This window comes from Hemiscyllium ocellatum, unplaced genomic scaffold, assembly GCF_020745735.1.
Source record: "Hemiscyllium ocellatum isolate sHemOce1 unplaced genomic scaffold, sHemOce1.pat.X.cur. scaffold_655_pat_ctg1, whole genome shotgun sequence".
NCBI lineage: Eukaryota > Metazoa > Chordata > Chondrichthyes > Orectolobiformes > Hemiscylliidae > Hemiscyllium > Hemiscyllium ocellatum.
Window position 1 is genome coordinate 73,469 of NW_026869155.1, and position 16,962 is coordinate 90,430.

The window sequence follows — 16,962 nt, forward strand, 5'->3', positions numbered from 1 at the left end:
TTGTAACCTCTGTGTCCTTGTACGATGTATGACTGAACCTTTATTTTCCTGTTCCCTGTGAGCGACATCAGCAGCAGAAACAGGTCCTGACCTGTGCGGGTTTCGGTTGGAGTATTTGTATTGACAAATTCATTCCCACCCTCACATACAGTGTGAAATTGCTGTAAAACAGAAGGAAAGGATTGAGTGAGAACCAACAGAAACACAAAGGCAGTGTGTGTACCTGAGCTGAATGAACCTGGCATGAGGAAAACGTGTCGATAATCACAACTAGTTAGAATCACAGAATCCCTGAGGCGCACAAAGAAACTATTCGGTCCATCGAGTCTGCAATGACCCTACCTCCATAACCCCACATTTTCCATGGTTAGCCCAACCCACCTAACCTACACACTACAGGCCGTGTTAGCATGGCCAATCCAGCAAACCTGCACATCTGTGGGAGGGTCACGTATTATGTCTAAGTGCTCAGGATTGTGGATGAAGGCTCACAAACACTTGACTCTGACACAAATGCTCTTTTTTTTTCCAAAATAAAATCTGGGGGCAACTGCAACCGGAAAGATTTCTGATTATCTCATGAGGAAGAAAATTCAAAACTCGTGCCATTGACCCAGGGGGCGCAGTGAAAGTTACAGAGGTCTGGGAACCATCAGAAATGTAACAGGTTGTGAGCAAGGTGGGGGTGAGACAAGGACAAAAGGACAGTCTGTCACTCGGGGGAAGACCGGAGAGATTAAGCAGCAGAAATGTAATCCCTCAAGGCCACGGGGAATGGAGTTAGGGCTGGGAAAGAAACAAGGAAGCAAGGTGAGCAGCTGCCAAAGAAATACATTGAAAAAACAGATCATAATCACATAGAGGGCAGAGTACACAGTCTGAAATTGTTGCTGTCATTGGTGAGTACAGAACGCTGTAAAACCTGGATCGTTCTATTACAGCCAACACATACAGGATGGACAAAGTGGCCTCAATCTGTGCTGTAACTTACTGACAAATTTACTTGAGTTTAATATTCTGGAGAAGTGTCAAATAAATCGCAATGATTCCATTCTGCAGACTTTAGTCCATAGCCCTGCATGTTCCAGCGTTTCAGTTACATCCATGTCCTTTTATTCTAATGTGATGCTGGCTACTGCCTTTACAAGCCCATCAGTGAGTTCCTGCCCCCCACCATCCACTCCCCTTCTTTCTGAGAATTAGTTTCAATCTAAAACCTCCAGTTTCTGACCTCTCTGTTAATGAATAGCTCCTTCCTATTCACTCGATCTGGATTCCTCAGCATCTTATCACTTCAATTAAATCTCCGCTCATCCTCCTCTGAAAACATCCCCAACTTATCCAACCTTTCCTCAGAGCAGACATTCTCCAATCATGGAAACATTCTGATCAATCTCCTCTGTACCCTCTCTGGTGAGAACACATCAACGTGGGGACTCGGAGTGAGTGCAGTACCTTAATCATGGATTAACTTGTGTTCCTGACATTTCCAGTGTCACCTCCGTGTTCTTGTGGTTGTCGCTGATACAAGAAGTGTTCTGGTTTTCCCACATGGAACTGGATGTGCACTCCATGGGGCTGGGATTCCCTACCATTTGTTAACTAATCCTAAATTAACTTCAGATTAAAACAAGATTATCAGTTACCCAACAATCAACTTCTTTCATTATTCTCAAGTTACTTTTTAAAAATTATTACTATCTAAACACAACAGGCTTTAATTTGCTGAACAAGTATTCAGGTATCTTCTCTGTTAGAATTACTTGAAGATTATTATCTTCAGCTACATTTGGTGAATTGAACACTGACTGTAAATATATGAATATCAAATGGATTTGAGTTTGATGATAATTAATTTAGTCTGACATTCGTGTTGATTAATATCAATATAAACAGCAATGAGGTTGATTCATACCTGCCCTCTGGGCAATTAGGGATGGGCAGGAAATGCTGCCGGGCCAGCGATACCTTCATCCTGTGAATGAATAAAGGAAAATAAAAGTCTCTACCCAGTGTGAATGTGTACATGTTCCACAATGCTGTGAACATTCCCAAAGCTAAGTTCTCTATACGCAAAATAACTTGAAGGACTGCCAATACCATTGTTCATTACTTGGTGTGAAAAGAGAAAAAAAAGTCCTTCAAGTTGTGTTTATGAGTAAATTCATTGGTGTCTCAGCAGGATGGCTGCCTGAGTGAATCCCTTACCCTCCTCTGCCCCCCCCCTCCCCCCCCCCACCCCCCCCCCCACACACACACACACACACACAGACAGAGCAGGTGAACAGCTTCTCCCCAGTCTGACTGGTTTGGCCCGTTTCCAGGTGGGAATGGGTAAAGAATTCCCTTCTGGCATTCCCCACATTTCCAGAGTCTGTCCCTAGTGTGGCTGCACTAGTGTTTTGATTTCAGATAAGTGCTGGCAGACTGTTATACACACCATTACGCACCCCACCCACCGCCCCCTCCCTCCCCCCTCCCAGAACCCAGTATAAGGCAGTAAACTTTATCTCCTGCTGAGGAAGGACAGCCTGTGTTAGACTGAGTAGGAACACTGAGCAGATTTACCTCAATGACAATTTAATCGGTGACCAGAGCAAGTTAAGCAAGTCCACATAAAATGCATTATAGCACAGAGAGAGGCCCATCAAATCCAAGCTGGCTCTCTGTAGCAGAATCCAATATTCTCATTCCCCATACGTCCCCCAAACTCTGCAATTTTATTTCCCTCGGATCTGATCTAATTGTTTTTATCAATCATTCATCTTCTCTGCTTGCACTACCATAATAGGCAGCATGTTCTGCATATTTCCAGCCAATACAGTCAGCAGAAACACTTGCTCATCTCCCGCTGTATCAAAACTTTACATCTGATCTTAATTCTTGTGCGATCACCTATTGAATACAGATATTTTTTGTCTGCTATATCTAGGTGTGTTATAATCTTATATAGCTCTATCAAAAATATATTCAACTTGTTTAATTCAAAGAAAATACAAATTTCTTCAAATCAATTCACTGAGTGCATTTTCTTCATCAGTGAACCACTCCAGTAAGTCTGTACTCCACACTCTGAAGATCACTCATATCATTCAATATTGATGTCTAATTTGTTCCACAAATCCAGACGAGACAAGTTTTCTGCACAACAGCAGTAGTTTTATTATTGGACAGCTGGCGGGAGTTTCAAAATGTCTCTAAAGTAGCCGAGTGTCTACTTGCAGAGACTGTTCTTCATGAATCTCTGCCTTACCCACAGAGACAGTATATTTAATAGGAATTAGACAAAGACATATCAGTCACATGGGCGATTGCCATTACATAGTTTAAAGCAGGTAATTATGACCTTACAAAGCTTGATGAATGGCGATGTCCTGTGATAAAGTGTGAATGGATTACAGAAACTGATTATCGTATTGTTCATGATTATGTGTTGATGGGAAGAGATTAAGGCAGAAGGGTTCTTCCTTCAGTAAATGGGCGATTCACTTACCTATGCTAATATGGAGGGGAGGTAAGACAATGGGAGCGGGAGGCAGTTTAACAGGGTTGTGCCCAGGGCTCTCAGTCTTGTCTGGAAAGGGCAAATTCCTCTGTCTGGGGTTACGGGGGAATCCACATGTGTGGCTGCAATACGTTCTATTTCGAAGGTACAGTCCGCCTCCCCCTACTGAGGTGTTCTGTCTGTATTGTAAGAGTACAGGCCTCGTACTCTTACAATGCAGCAGTAAGTCCTTTGGCAGGAGAATGGTTAACCCTTGAGTCGCCAATGCATCCTGAAAGAAAGCAAAGTATGGAACTGGCCCCTCTGTGGTATTTTAACTTTCTCATCCTGACCAGGAATCTGGTGACCAGAATTGGATGCAATGATTGACTGTGACCTAACTAGAGCTTTGTCAATGGTCAGCATCTTTTCCATGAGTTTGTTATCATTCGCTCTATTAATGAAGCCCAGTATCCTATACGTTTACTCAAAACACTTTATGTTCTCTCTCCTTAAATGATTTGTACACATTGTCCCCCATCCTGCTGTCCTGCTCCCTGTGTCTGTTCCAATCAAATATATATTCCCTTTCTACACTGCTTCTCTCAAAATGCATCAACTTACTGTGTGTTCTAAAGAAGACATATTCCACTCAAAATATTATCTCTCGCTCCACACATTCTACCCCCCGGAAAACAGAACAGGACAGCACCGGAATAATCGGCCCACTATGTCTGTGCGGATCATGATGCCATTCCAAACTAATTCCATCTGCCTGTACATGATCCATATCCCTGCCACCCCATGTCTGCTTATGTGTCTGCCCAAATGCCTCTTAAACATTGTGATTGTTTCTGCTTTTACCATCTCTCAGGCAAGTACATTCTAGTCACTGACCACCTTCTGCATAAGAAACTTGCTTGACACAACTGTCTTTAAACCTGCACAGATGTTGTTGGAAATGCTCAGCAGGTCATGCAGCATCTGTGAAGAAAAATCAGTTAATGATTCGGGTCTGGTCACCCTTCCTCAGAAACGTTATCGCTGATTTCTCTTCACAGATGCTGGTAGACCTGCCGAACTTTTCACAAAAATGTTTTTGTTTCTGGTTTACAGCATCTGCAGTTGTTTTGGTTTTCATTTCCTTTAAACGTGCCCCCTCTCCCCTTAAACCTATGGCCTCTAGAATTTGTCGTTTCCACCTTGGAAAAAGATTCAGATTATTCACTCTGTGCCTCTTGGGTCACCCCGCAGCCACTGACTTTCTAGTGACAGCAATCCAAGAATTTCCAACCTCTCCCAATCCAGACAACATCCTGGTAAACCTGTTTTCAGTCTCTCCAAAGCCTCCACATCCTCCTTATGTGGTGATCAAAACGGCACACAATACCCCAAAGGTGGCCTAATTACAGTTTTATAATCACTCCCCTGACAGAAGAAGGCAAGCCTGCCATCCACCTCCTTCACCACTTTCAGGGAGCTGTGAACGTGCACCTGAAGATCCCTCTGTATATCAATGCTGCTCAGGGCCCTTCCGTTTAGTGCATACATTCCTCTTGCAATGTGCCTCCCAAAATGCATCACCACACATTTGTCTAAATCAGATTTATCTGTAATTTCTCCATATAACCTTCTAACTGATCTTTCTTGCTGTGTCCTTTGACAACATTCTTCACTGTTCACAGCTTCATCAATTGTACCATCTACAAACTTGCTAATTAAGTTGTTTACATTTTCTTGCTAATCACTGATATATGTTGCAGACAACAGATGTCCCAGTTCTGATCCTTGTGGAACAGATGCACTGGCCACAGACCTCCAGCCAGCAACATGTCCCTGCACAACTGTTGCTGGGAGAAGTATCAAAGAGGAGCCTGAGTTTAGCAGCGCGGTGACCTTTATTTAGCGCTCCTTACTTAAGCATGGTGGGAGAGTTCCCTCTCGAGAACTCTGGCTTCCCCAGCCAAGTAAGGCTGGGTTTCCTTCATGCTTTCCGGTAATATTTTCTCCCGACCCGATCTCCTGGGTTTGGAATGTCAGCTCGGATATTTCTGTGCTCCCTTTCCCAGTTTCTGATTCGCTGTCCCTCTGCAACTTCCCCTCTCAGCTCATGCAGTTGCTTTGCCAGTTCATTCAAGAATTGTTTGACCCTATCCTTGCCATTGGACATCTCGGGCACTCCCACTGCCACACCCTGTGGCACCTGCGTAGTCCGTCCGGTCACTAATTCAAAGGGGGACTGCCTTGTTCCCTTTGCTGGGGTTGATGTCAATTTAATTAGGATGGTGGGGAGTACTCTAACCCATCTCTGCCTGTCTCTGGGAGGGCCTTAGTCAGACTAGCTTTCAGTGTCTGCTTCATTCCTTCTGCTGTACCTGAGCTCTGGGGGTGGTATGGGAGATGGGATTTCTGTTCAGTACCAAACAGGCCACAGAGCTGTTTAACTATGTTCCCTGTAACATGTGTCCCTTGGCCAGAATCTGCAGGGGAATGCTTCCACCCACTGCGTAAACCTGTTTATTAAGACCCAGCAGGATTTCCTTCCCTGAGATTGGGATGGGGGTGTATGTAAAATCTGTAATTGTTCCCATGGGCCCCTGGGTCCCTGCTGTGCCTCCATTTTATCCTGATTGCTTTCCCTGGCTCATATAGCGTGTACAAAACTACACCCCTTCAACAAAAAGCTGCTGTATCTCTCCCTGTTCCAGGCCTCCCCCTGTAGTGGAGCATCTGATATTGCATTGTATCCTGCCCAATATGGGCTGACCCATGATATGTTTTTAATAACGTTTGTCTTTTACAGTGTGGTGGCACTGCTGGATCATCCAGACTCTGTCTTGTCCTATTACTGCCCCACCCTTTTCCCATTCCTCTTTCTCCTGTTGTGGGACTGTTTCTGGGAATATCTTTAAACCTTCCTCTCTCACTTCTGCAGCTCCTGCCACTGCCATCTCCTCAAATGTCTGCACTGTTTCAGTCAGTATTTTACCTGCCTTATCCACATACTCACTGCCCTGTTGGTGTGGGGTTTCTACTTCCCTGTGAGCTCTAATCTTTATTATTGCTGCTTCACTGGGAAAGGTAGCTGCTTCCACTAACTCTCTGACGGGTTCCTCATGCTCTATGTGGCCCCCAGACAAGGTGATGTACCCTCACCGAGCCCAGACCAACACATGGTCATGAACAATACCAAAGGCATGCTGACTGTCTGTGTATATGCTGACTCCCTGACCCCTGGCTAATGCCAGTGCTTCTGTCAGGGCTTGTGATGGTTCTGCCAATTCTGGCCTCCACAAAAGGCCTCCAATAATTAAACAATCTAAAGTTTGCCTTACCCCTTCGCGATGTGCAGATGGATAGTTTTAAAATCATGGTCTTTTGTTCCACTGGGATTATCCCCTCTGCCTTCCTGATTTGATCTCCCTGATATGATGTCCCAGGTACGCCTCTACTTACCTTCCCAGTTGCACTCTCTGTGGGTTAATTTTAAGCCCGGCCTGCCTGAACTGACACAATACTATGTTTAATATTTGGATATGTTCTTTCTCACCAACTGAGGTGATGAGGTGTTGGTAAGATTAAATAGACTAACTCCATCAGCCATACATCGGTGGGATATACTGGAATATTATGGGATCCCTGAGATAACTGGATCCAGGTGTACTGTTTTCCTTTGATAGTAAACACCAGCTTATTCTGCCATTATGGACCAGAACCCATTCACAATATCAAGGGCTGAGACTATATCCTGTTGCGATTTCAATCCATTAAATACAGTGGTGTGGTTTGCTACTGTAGGATACTCTTTAGTGGCGGATTTACTGAGGGAGGTATAATCAATAGTGAGGTGGGATGAGCCGTCTGGATTCAGTGAATTAGTCTGGGATACTGTCGGTCTGACTGTTCCCTGCTTCTCTCAATCTGTCACTGTCATAATTATTGCCTCCTCAGCCCCAGCTTTAATGGGATCCTGTGTGTGTGGGGAGTGAGAGGGCCCTCGATCTTTACAGGATCTACAGATAATAACCCACATTCCTGTTTGAGTTCCCCACACTGCTGTTTGGGTCCTAGCTATAACTCCCCAGATTCCCTGACTGTTCCAGTCTCCCTGCAAGGTATCTACCCTGGAGATGTCGCCTCTCCTTTGCTTCCTGTCCCGGGCCTGGCCAGGTTGTTCCCATATTACAGTTCGGGTCTCTACATCAATAGTTGCTCCTAACTGTTCTAAAATGGCAACTCCCAGAATGGTCCCTTCCTCAGTTTCACACTCCCATATCTGAATATATTTTGCCATATCGGTGATCTGCATCGGTTTATTTCATCCAGCTTCCTCGATTCCCTCTCCAACTGCTCTCATTTTAGTAATTGAGAGGGTGGGGGCAAATCCATATCGGTAACTGATATAGCTGCTCCTGTATTAATATTTATTAATACAGCAAACACAGCATCAATAAATATTCATGAGCTATGCATGTGCCTACGTGAACACAGGCCACACAATGTGAACATCTATCTCCCTCTCTCTGCCTACGTTCCTTGGCTATGTGCCCTTTCCTGCTTCCCTTGTAACATTGTGGGTCTGATTACCCTCCCTGTATTGAAGCTATTCCTCTGTGTTTCTGCGTTTGCCTCAGCTCTCATGACCAATTCAGCATTTGGTTAGAATTATCTCCCACTGGGAGTCCCATGTTTATAATTACAGTTAAATGGGGTCCCATGTCATCTTTTAAACACATCAAACCTATTTCATCATCACACTTTGGGGTTTGGTAATCCCCCGTGGTCCTTACACACCTCAGGCTTCCTCTCTGTATGATCCTCGATATTACCCTTGGTCCCTGAGACACCAAGGTTATTTTAGACCATTCAGCCTGTCTCCTCCCCAGTGTGTCCCTGTAATATCTGTAAATGCCTGGAGGTACTGATCGGCTGTCCACTGGGGTGGGGGGGGGGGGGTACCGGCTCACACCCCCACCCTCTCATTGCAGGGACAGTTTCTGCTGTACACGTCAGGAGATCTTGGCCTGAGAGATCTTGGCTGACACCATCTTCGGTGAGACTGTGTACCTCAATTAATTCATCCATATTGTCTCAATAAGGCCCATTATTACCATTTCTCTATCAGGCTGGGTGTTCATTCACCAACACCTGTCATTCAGCCGGGTAAACGGTTCAGGTTTGGTTTCTGTCAGTTCCTTTTGTTGCTCCCTACTGTCTAGCCACGTTGAGCTTTGATGCCCAGCGGTGCCATGGACACGGCCTTCTGGGCCTTACAGGGCGGTGGGTCATCCCACCCATTGCCGCCCCTCTGTCGATACGTGGGCGCTTCATCATCTAACCTGTTCTACCCAGTGTCACCATCCTCACTGCCTTCTGAGGAGAGCGGGGCACTAGGTACATCCCCCACTGTGACTGCCAGCTGGCCCTTTGGCTTTAAGGCCTCACGTCTGAGGGCCACCACCTTCACTTGTTCCTGTTTCCCATAATAATGTAACACATTCCATCGTTCCTGGAATAAAACAGAACAAAATGTGAATTTGGTTTTACTTGAAATATTTATAACTTGACATTCACTTTACAGATCTATAGAGGTGAGAATTGTACTGTGATTATTTAAGTGAATTTAACATGATCATACAGTGAAAATAACTCTTAACATCAACGACAATGAATGAACTGAATAATATGTGATCATTTGTACCAGTTCTTGCAATGAAAATTTGATTTTATTTTAATGCTTGTCACCCATTACACCATGGGCATTGTTATTAGGGAATAAAGTAATGGAAGGATATCAGAGAAAATAAATAGACTTTAATTTTAGCTTCACTGCAATAATGAACCAAAACAATATTTGGAAATATGGGTAAACTACATAACAAAGTTTCCAGTGTCATTATTGACATGAAAACTATTTTAGTTTGCAAGTTGTTTGGCTCTAAGAATAATTGGAAATGAATTGTGATTATGAATTGACCATTTAAAATGTACTTTGAAGAGAATAATTAGATATATTTTTTGAGGAAATTAGGGAAGGAAATAAATATGTATACATTGGTATTAATAGTTTTAAAATGTTTGGAAGTTGACTAGGATTATTTGATTGAGAGAGGCTGCATGATTATAAAGACTAATTCACCTTTTCCATTGCATTGTTGGTTTCACTAGAATCTGTTGTGGTCTAAGCTCTTGTTGTGTGCAATGGGCTGTCACTAATAGCTTCATTAACCTGCGAGTCTCAGATCAGGTTTCCTTTGTCTGTAAGTCAGTCTGTAAGTGCGCGACACACCTGCTTTTCTGAGGGGAAACAGAGACTCTTTTCAAAGGAAATAAGTGGCAGTTCACACACCATAGGCAGGGAAGTGTTTTTCTGAAGAATTTCATTGTCTATCTATAAACCGATGGTATCTGTGTTTGTCAGTTTGTGGAGGTTTCAGCCCCTTTGTTCTCAGCTGTTTTATACAAGCAGTTGTTTCATTATGTCTTTGCCAAGAATGTTGTTTACTTTCCCCTTTTACTGTGATTGTGCAGGTTAGAATATTCTGTGAATCAATAATGTTCAGTAACTGAACATTGAATAGTTTAGACTCTAACAGAGCAGGGCCTTGTTTTCAGCTAATTATTCGCTTTTTATTTCCTGGTTGTGTTGAATGTTACAGAAACAGGCTCTGAGCAATGTTTCCATTCACTTGTGTTGGAGTCACTGACAGCCACGTGGTCAGTCAGTTTCAGGCTGATGGATCAGTTTCTCTGTCCTATTAGATGGTGGTCACTTGCTCAGTTTCCGATGGCTCACCTCAGCGTCAGTCCATCAGCTGCTGAAACCCTGCATCCAGCATTTGTTCCCTCTCACCATGACTATTCCAATACAGTCCCAGCTTGTCTCCCACATTCTACCTCCATTACCTCATGATCACTTCAGATTCTACTGTCTGTGTCCTTGCAGCAAGTTGTGTCAGACACCTACCTCAGTTTTAACCTGATCTACATTATGTTCAGAAAGATATTTTCAAAATTTGGTTCACTGCTTTTAAACCTACCCGTGCCTTCACCCTGTCCTCCCTGTGTAATTCCACACCTCCCTGGGGTATCTGCACTTATCCAATTCCAGCTGTGTGAGAGTTTCTTTTTTAATTCTCCTCCCTGTTGGTGGCTTTAGTTTCAGTTGCCTTGAACCTAAACTTGGTCATTCTTTTCCCCCATTCCCTTCAACACTCCTTAATTCTCCCAGTTTGATCAAGGTTTTGGTTCCCACCCTTTGTAGCTCGGGAACAGTCCTGTGGTATCATTGCTGAACTGTTAATGCAGAGACCCAGTGAATATTCTGGGGTCCCTCATTCGAATCCCACCACGGCAGATGTGGAACTTGAATTTAATAATCATCTAGAATTATGAGTCTATTGATGAAATTATTCTCCATTGTCAGGAAAAACCCATCTGGGTCACTGATGTCCTTTAGGGAAGGAAGCTGCCATCCTTACCTGGTCTGGCCTACATGTGACTCCTGACCCACAGCAATGTGGTTGGCTCTTATTTGCCCTCTGGGGAATAATGCTGCCCACAGCCAGTGGCACCTACATCCCAGTGAATGAATTTTAAACAAAGCTCTCAGTCCTGGGATCATGTGAGAGAGAAGCAGAAGGTGACCATTCAGCCCCTCGAGCCTGCTCCACCATTCAATAAGACCAGGCCTGATCTGTTAGTGATTTGTATTCCATCTTCCGCCAACGTCCCTTAACAAGAATCTATCAACTTGTGTCTTAAAATACTCAGTGAGCCCACCTTCTGGGGCAGAGAGTTCCAAATTTGCACAGCCCTCTGATGGGAAACAAATATCATCATCGCTGTCCTGAAAGGGTGAACCCAATTTTAAAGCAGTTCCCTCTAGTTCAGGAATGACCCACAAGTGGAAACATCCTTTCCACATCCACCTTATCAAACCATTCAGGATGTTAGATACTTCAGTCATGTCACCCCTCACTCTCCCAAACTCTAACTGTAACAAACCTATCCTGTCCAACCGATCCACATTTTATTTCTGTCACGCCGGGTGTGAGGGGGGTTGAAATGTTATGTTATGTTTATTATGCAGTGAATGTGTTGCTTCACTGTGTGGGGTCTAAGAGTCAACATGAGCCATACTAGCTTCCCTGTCTCACTGTATTACATATATCTTACATCACTGTCGTGTTTCCATCCCTCCCTACCTCATCTAACTAAAAAGAATGACAGAGATCGAGAAAAGTTGTTAGAAAATTTGTTGTTGCATAAAAGGTATTTAATCTGTTTGTACAGATTGCATTGTAATTGTAGTAACCAGTTAATTAAAAGTTACTGACAAAATATTTTAAGAGGATCTACTGTTGGTGGTGGAAATGCTGCTGGTTCATATAAGAGAGGGCTGGGGTGAATACTGTACTTGGTTTTGATGAGAAAGTTGAGCAAGGTCAGATTCTTTTATCTTTTTCAATAAGGGGCAGAGATTGCAGCTAGGACAGCGTGGAGCTGTGTTGATCTTGCAGACATTATAATAATATTTATTTGATGTGATGTGGGTGTCACTGGCTGGGCCCAGCATTTATTGCCCGTCCCTAGTTGCCCTTGAGAAATTGGTGGTGAGCTGTCTTCTTGAGCCGCTGCATTCTACCTGCTGTGGGTATACAGCACAAAACTGTGAGGAAAGGCTGAGGCACTTGGGTCTGTTCTCATTGGAGAAAAGAAGGTTTAGGGGAGATTTGATAGAGGTGTACAAGATGATTAGGGGTTTAGATAGGGTTGACAGTGAGAACCTTTTTCCGCTAATGGAGTCAGCTGTTACTAGGGGACACAGCTTTAAATTAAGGGGTGGTAGGTATAGGACAGATGCTAGGGGTAGATTCTTTACTCAGCGGGTTGTGAGTTCATGGAATGCCTGCCAGTAGCAGTGGTGGACTCTCCCTCTTTATGGTCATTTAAGCGTGCATTGGATAAGCATACGGAGGTTATTGGGCGAGTGTAGGTTAGGTAGGCTTTGGTCGGCGCAACATCAAGGGCCGAAGGGCCTGTACTGTGCTGTATTTTTCTATGTTCTATGTAATACCTTGGGGTGGGGATTTCCAGGATTTTGACCCAGCGACAGTGAAGGAACAGCTATATATTTCCAATTCAGGGTGATTAGTACCTTATCGGGGAACTTGAAGATAGTTGTCTTTCCATCTAGCTGCTGCTCTTGTCCTTCTCGATGGAAGTGGTCATGGGTTTGAAAGGTGCTGGTTAGTGATTTCCTGCAGTGCATCTTGTAGATAGTATACACTGCTGCTACGGAGCATCAGTGGTGGTGGGGGGGGGGGGGGGGGGGGGGGTGGATACTTGTGGATGCTGTGCCAATCAAGCGGGCTGCTTTGTTTCGTATGGTATCAAGTTTCTTGAGTGTTGTTAGGGCAGCACTATCCAGGCAAGTGGGGAGTATTCCATCACACTCCTGAGTTGTGTCTGGTAGATGTTGGACAGGCTTTCAGGAGACAGCAGTTGAATTACTCTTGTAGCCACCGTGTTTATGTGCTGAGACCAATTCAGTTTCTGATCAATGATTATTCCCAGGATGTTGATCGTGGGTGTTCAATGATGGCAACACCAGCGAATGTCAAGGGATGGTGGTTAGATTATTTCTTATACGTGATGGTCATTGCCTGCATTTGTGTGGGATGTATGTTACTTGCCCCTTGTCAGCCCAAACCTGGATATTGTCCAGATCTTGTTGTACTTGGACTTGGACTGTTTCAGTAGCTGCGGAGGGAATTAATTATTAACGTTCAATAACCATGAAATTATGCAAATTCCTTTTTCTATCAAATGTCATGGACTGTATCTTGTGGTCACTCTGATATTCACTTTGGTTATCTCCTTACTCTCTTCCTGATTCAGACACAAATGTTGGATCATCGATCAGGATAAAATTACATCAATTTCTCCTTCTTCACGGTGCACTGATAGATTTTGAAAATCTAAGTGTTGCTAACATCTAATTATTGTTCCGTTCAGTCGGGGGTATATTTATGCTCAGTAAATGCAATAATGGCTCAGTACATGAAGTAATGTGAAGATATGGCAGTGTACAAACTCACAATGATTGTGAATATCAATTTTTATTTTAACCATATAAACACAGTTGAATTGTTTTAATTATATTTGACTTCAATGCTCACATTCATTGTATTTCTGATCACAATAAGAGTGAACTATTTCTTGTGACAAAATTATTTAAAATTCATGTCACTTTTTTATGGACACAAAATCGAATCAACACCCGTTTGTTCTCTCCTTTACCCATCGCAGTCAAGTTTGAATTGTACAATGCTAGCTTGGTACAGCACGGAAACAGGCCATTCAGGCAGCCCGGCCAGGTTCCCTAAACTAAACTAGCCCCATTTTCCTGTGTTTGTTCCATATCCTTCTGGACGTTTTCTATCCATGTAACTGTCCAAAAGTCTTTTAGATGTTATAATTGTACCAGCCAACGCCTTTCCTCTCACAGCTCATTCCGTGTGAGCCAAACACACTTTGTGAAAAAAGTTGCCCCTCAGATCCCTTTTAAATCTTTCCTCCTTACCTTAAATGTAATTTACACTGTAGAATCTTTATGACTGCAAAGTTATTAAAAGTTGAGAGGTACTTAGAAGCAGCATAATAACATTCATAGTTTAGTCAGTGAACGGAAGCAAATAAATTCAAGATATTGTGAACATTACAATGAACAACGGATACAAGTTGAGAAAATGTTGGATTGAAAAATAATTCAGTAGACACTTAGATATTTTCTAATCAACTCTGAGGTGCTTTGACACATCTCTGTTGAAGTTTAGAATTGAATCCATACCTCCTGGTCTTTCAGTACAGACATTACCAGAGCCCTACATAATGTTCCTATGCAAGAAGGGCAGGACTATAATCACATACTTACTGTGGTTACTCACAGGGAAAACTGCTCAAATATTTATTGTGATAATCAGACTGGGTTGTATTCGACAATTCCAGTGTGTAATGGACTGATAAAAGGAATTAGTAATTCATAAAAATGTTGGAACGAAGCGACAATGATCTTAAACAAATATAAATCTCATGATAATCAAGTAATTAAATATGTTTGAAGCAGTCATTTATGTACTCAAAATTAAACTGCTTTGTAATGCTCATGACTTGGAAGTAAAGCATTAGTCATTCAATGTGACTATTAATCGAAAGATAATTTCCCTCATTTTCACAAAATTGTGATTTCTAAGAATTCAAGATTTATTGTAAAAGAATAGAGCAAACATTTGTTAATTCTGGTTTGTATACACAAGAAACACGTGAAATTAATACAATGTTTAACATGAAAAATACTTAGCTCTTATTGTAATAATTAGAAATATAGAAATGTTAGCATTGAAATGAAATACAATTAATACAAGGACGCAAAAAACTGTGGATACTGGAAATCAGACACAAAAATAGCTGATAACAAATTTAAGAATGATGAGAAACCCTTACTGCAATGTAATTGTACAATATGTTGGAAAGAACTGAAATATTGATGTGAAAACTAGTTAGTCATCTCTTAATTGATAAGACTGATTAATGATCATTTAATTAAAATGAGAATTCAAATGAAAGAGAATGAGATAGTTACTATGAGTGTTGGGTGAGAAAACTTTGCTTGATTGCAGGTGTGTTGATCTGAAACGAGTGTAAATATTTCATCATGATACTGGCACTAAGAAATAATAGATTCAACTCTCATGATGGTGTGATAATTGAAATTACAATTAAAGAATAATTAATGTTGGAACTAAACACTTAAAACGATTCAATATTTTCACAGCAGTTTGTACTAGATATTCAATAAGATCAGTAAACTGAGAATTAAAATATTGGGTTAATTTCAAAACAAAAATCACACCTTCAGAGATTATTCATCAGAATAGTTTTGTCATTGAAAGAAACCTCATTTATTCAAGAATTCTGCATTTTCCTCATTTTCTGTCTTTTTCCCACAGGGATCTGCACTGGAACCCTTCTGTTTGCGGGACAAATATATATAAGTGACATGGATTAAAATCTAATTTGGTGAGTTAATAAGTTTGCAGACGATACAAAGTTCAGTGCAGTTGTGGATAATGTAGAGGGTTGTCAAAGAATGCAGCAGGAAAAAGATAAATTGCAGATATGGGCAGAGAAATTAAAGGCAAAGTTTAATCCATACAACTGTGAGGTGTTTCACTTTGGGAGCTCAAATATTAAGGAAAAGTAGGTAATGGCAGGACCCTGAACAGCTTTGTTGTTCAAAGGGATCTTGGCGTTCAAGACCATGGCTCCCTGAAAGTGACCATGCAAGTAGATAGGGTGGTCAGGAAGGCAAATGGCATGCTTGCCTTTATTGGTCAGGGAACTGGTTACAAGAGTCAGGATGGCATGTTGCAACTTTATAAGACTTTGGTTAAGGCATACTTAAAGTATTGTATTCACTCCTATTCGCCACATTATAGGACGGGTATGGTGGCTTTGGAGAGGGTACAGAGGGCATTTACCAGGATGCTGCCTGGATTTGGAGACGTGAGAAAAACTCAGGTTGCTTTTTTGTGGAGTAGCGGAGGATGGAGGAAGAATTGATGCAAGTCTATTCAATCAGGAGATACGTAAATAGGGTTGACAGTCAAAATGGTTTTCCCAGAGTTGAAACGTCAAAAGTATGTGACATGCGTTTAAGGTTAGGGGAGACAGTTCAAGGGGCATGTGAGGGGATATTTGTTTTTTACAAAGGGAGTGGTAGGTGTCTGGAATGAACTTCCAGGGTTGGTGGTAGAGGCAGATACATTAGGGCTTTTTAAATGTTCATTTAGATAATTTGGAAGGATATGGACCAAGGGTAGACCGAAGGGGTGAGTTTATTTTGCATTATGTTCCGCACAACGTTATGGGCCAAAGGGCCCATTCCTGTGTTGCACAGATCTTTGAGAGAAAACTCATGTCTAACACATATGACATTTAATCTAATCAATATTTAGTCACTGGTGTCAAAAATAGGAATAAAATAAGTAGAGAATGAACTTGACTCTAATCTAAAGATATATTTTATCATTTGGTATTGCTTTGGTATTTTTTTCTGAATTATCAGCTTTGATGGAGATGTGTTGAAAATGTTTGCAGTTACTGATCTGCTGAACCAAAATGACCCCTTTTAAACTGATGATTGGACTAGAAACCTTTTAGAAAACTTGAAAATATTCGGTAAGGTGAGATGCACATCATAATTTAATCCTATATTTCTTATTGACAATACTCCAATAAAACTTTTTTTTACGTCTATACCAAAAAGATTGATTTTCCATCCCATGCTCATTGGAAATATCTGAATGCCACTCATTTCAACAATCAAAGTAACCATAGCCTCATCGATTCAGAGATATCTAATGACATTTCACCAATAATTACTGTTTATTTTAGAACATTGTATGTTCAAA

General features: G+C 42.0%; 1 long non-coding RNA gene across 1 annotated transcript in view; it reads left to right on the forward strand.

Moving 5' to 3' along the window:
* The first annotated feature begins 722 nt into the window (after nucleotides 1-722).
* Nucleotides 723-16,962, forward strand: part of LOC132814069 (uncharacterized) — a 57,731-nt gene continuing 41,491 nt past the window's right edge. The window contains exons 1-2 of the long non-coding RNA XR_009644291.1: nucleotides 723-810; nucleotides 15,499-15,568. This is a non-coding gene — a long non-coding RNA (uncharacterized LOC132814069). The remainder of the gene's footprint in view (nucleotides 811-15,498; nucleotides 15,569-16,962) is intronic.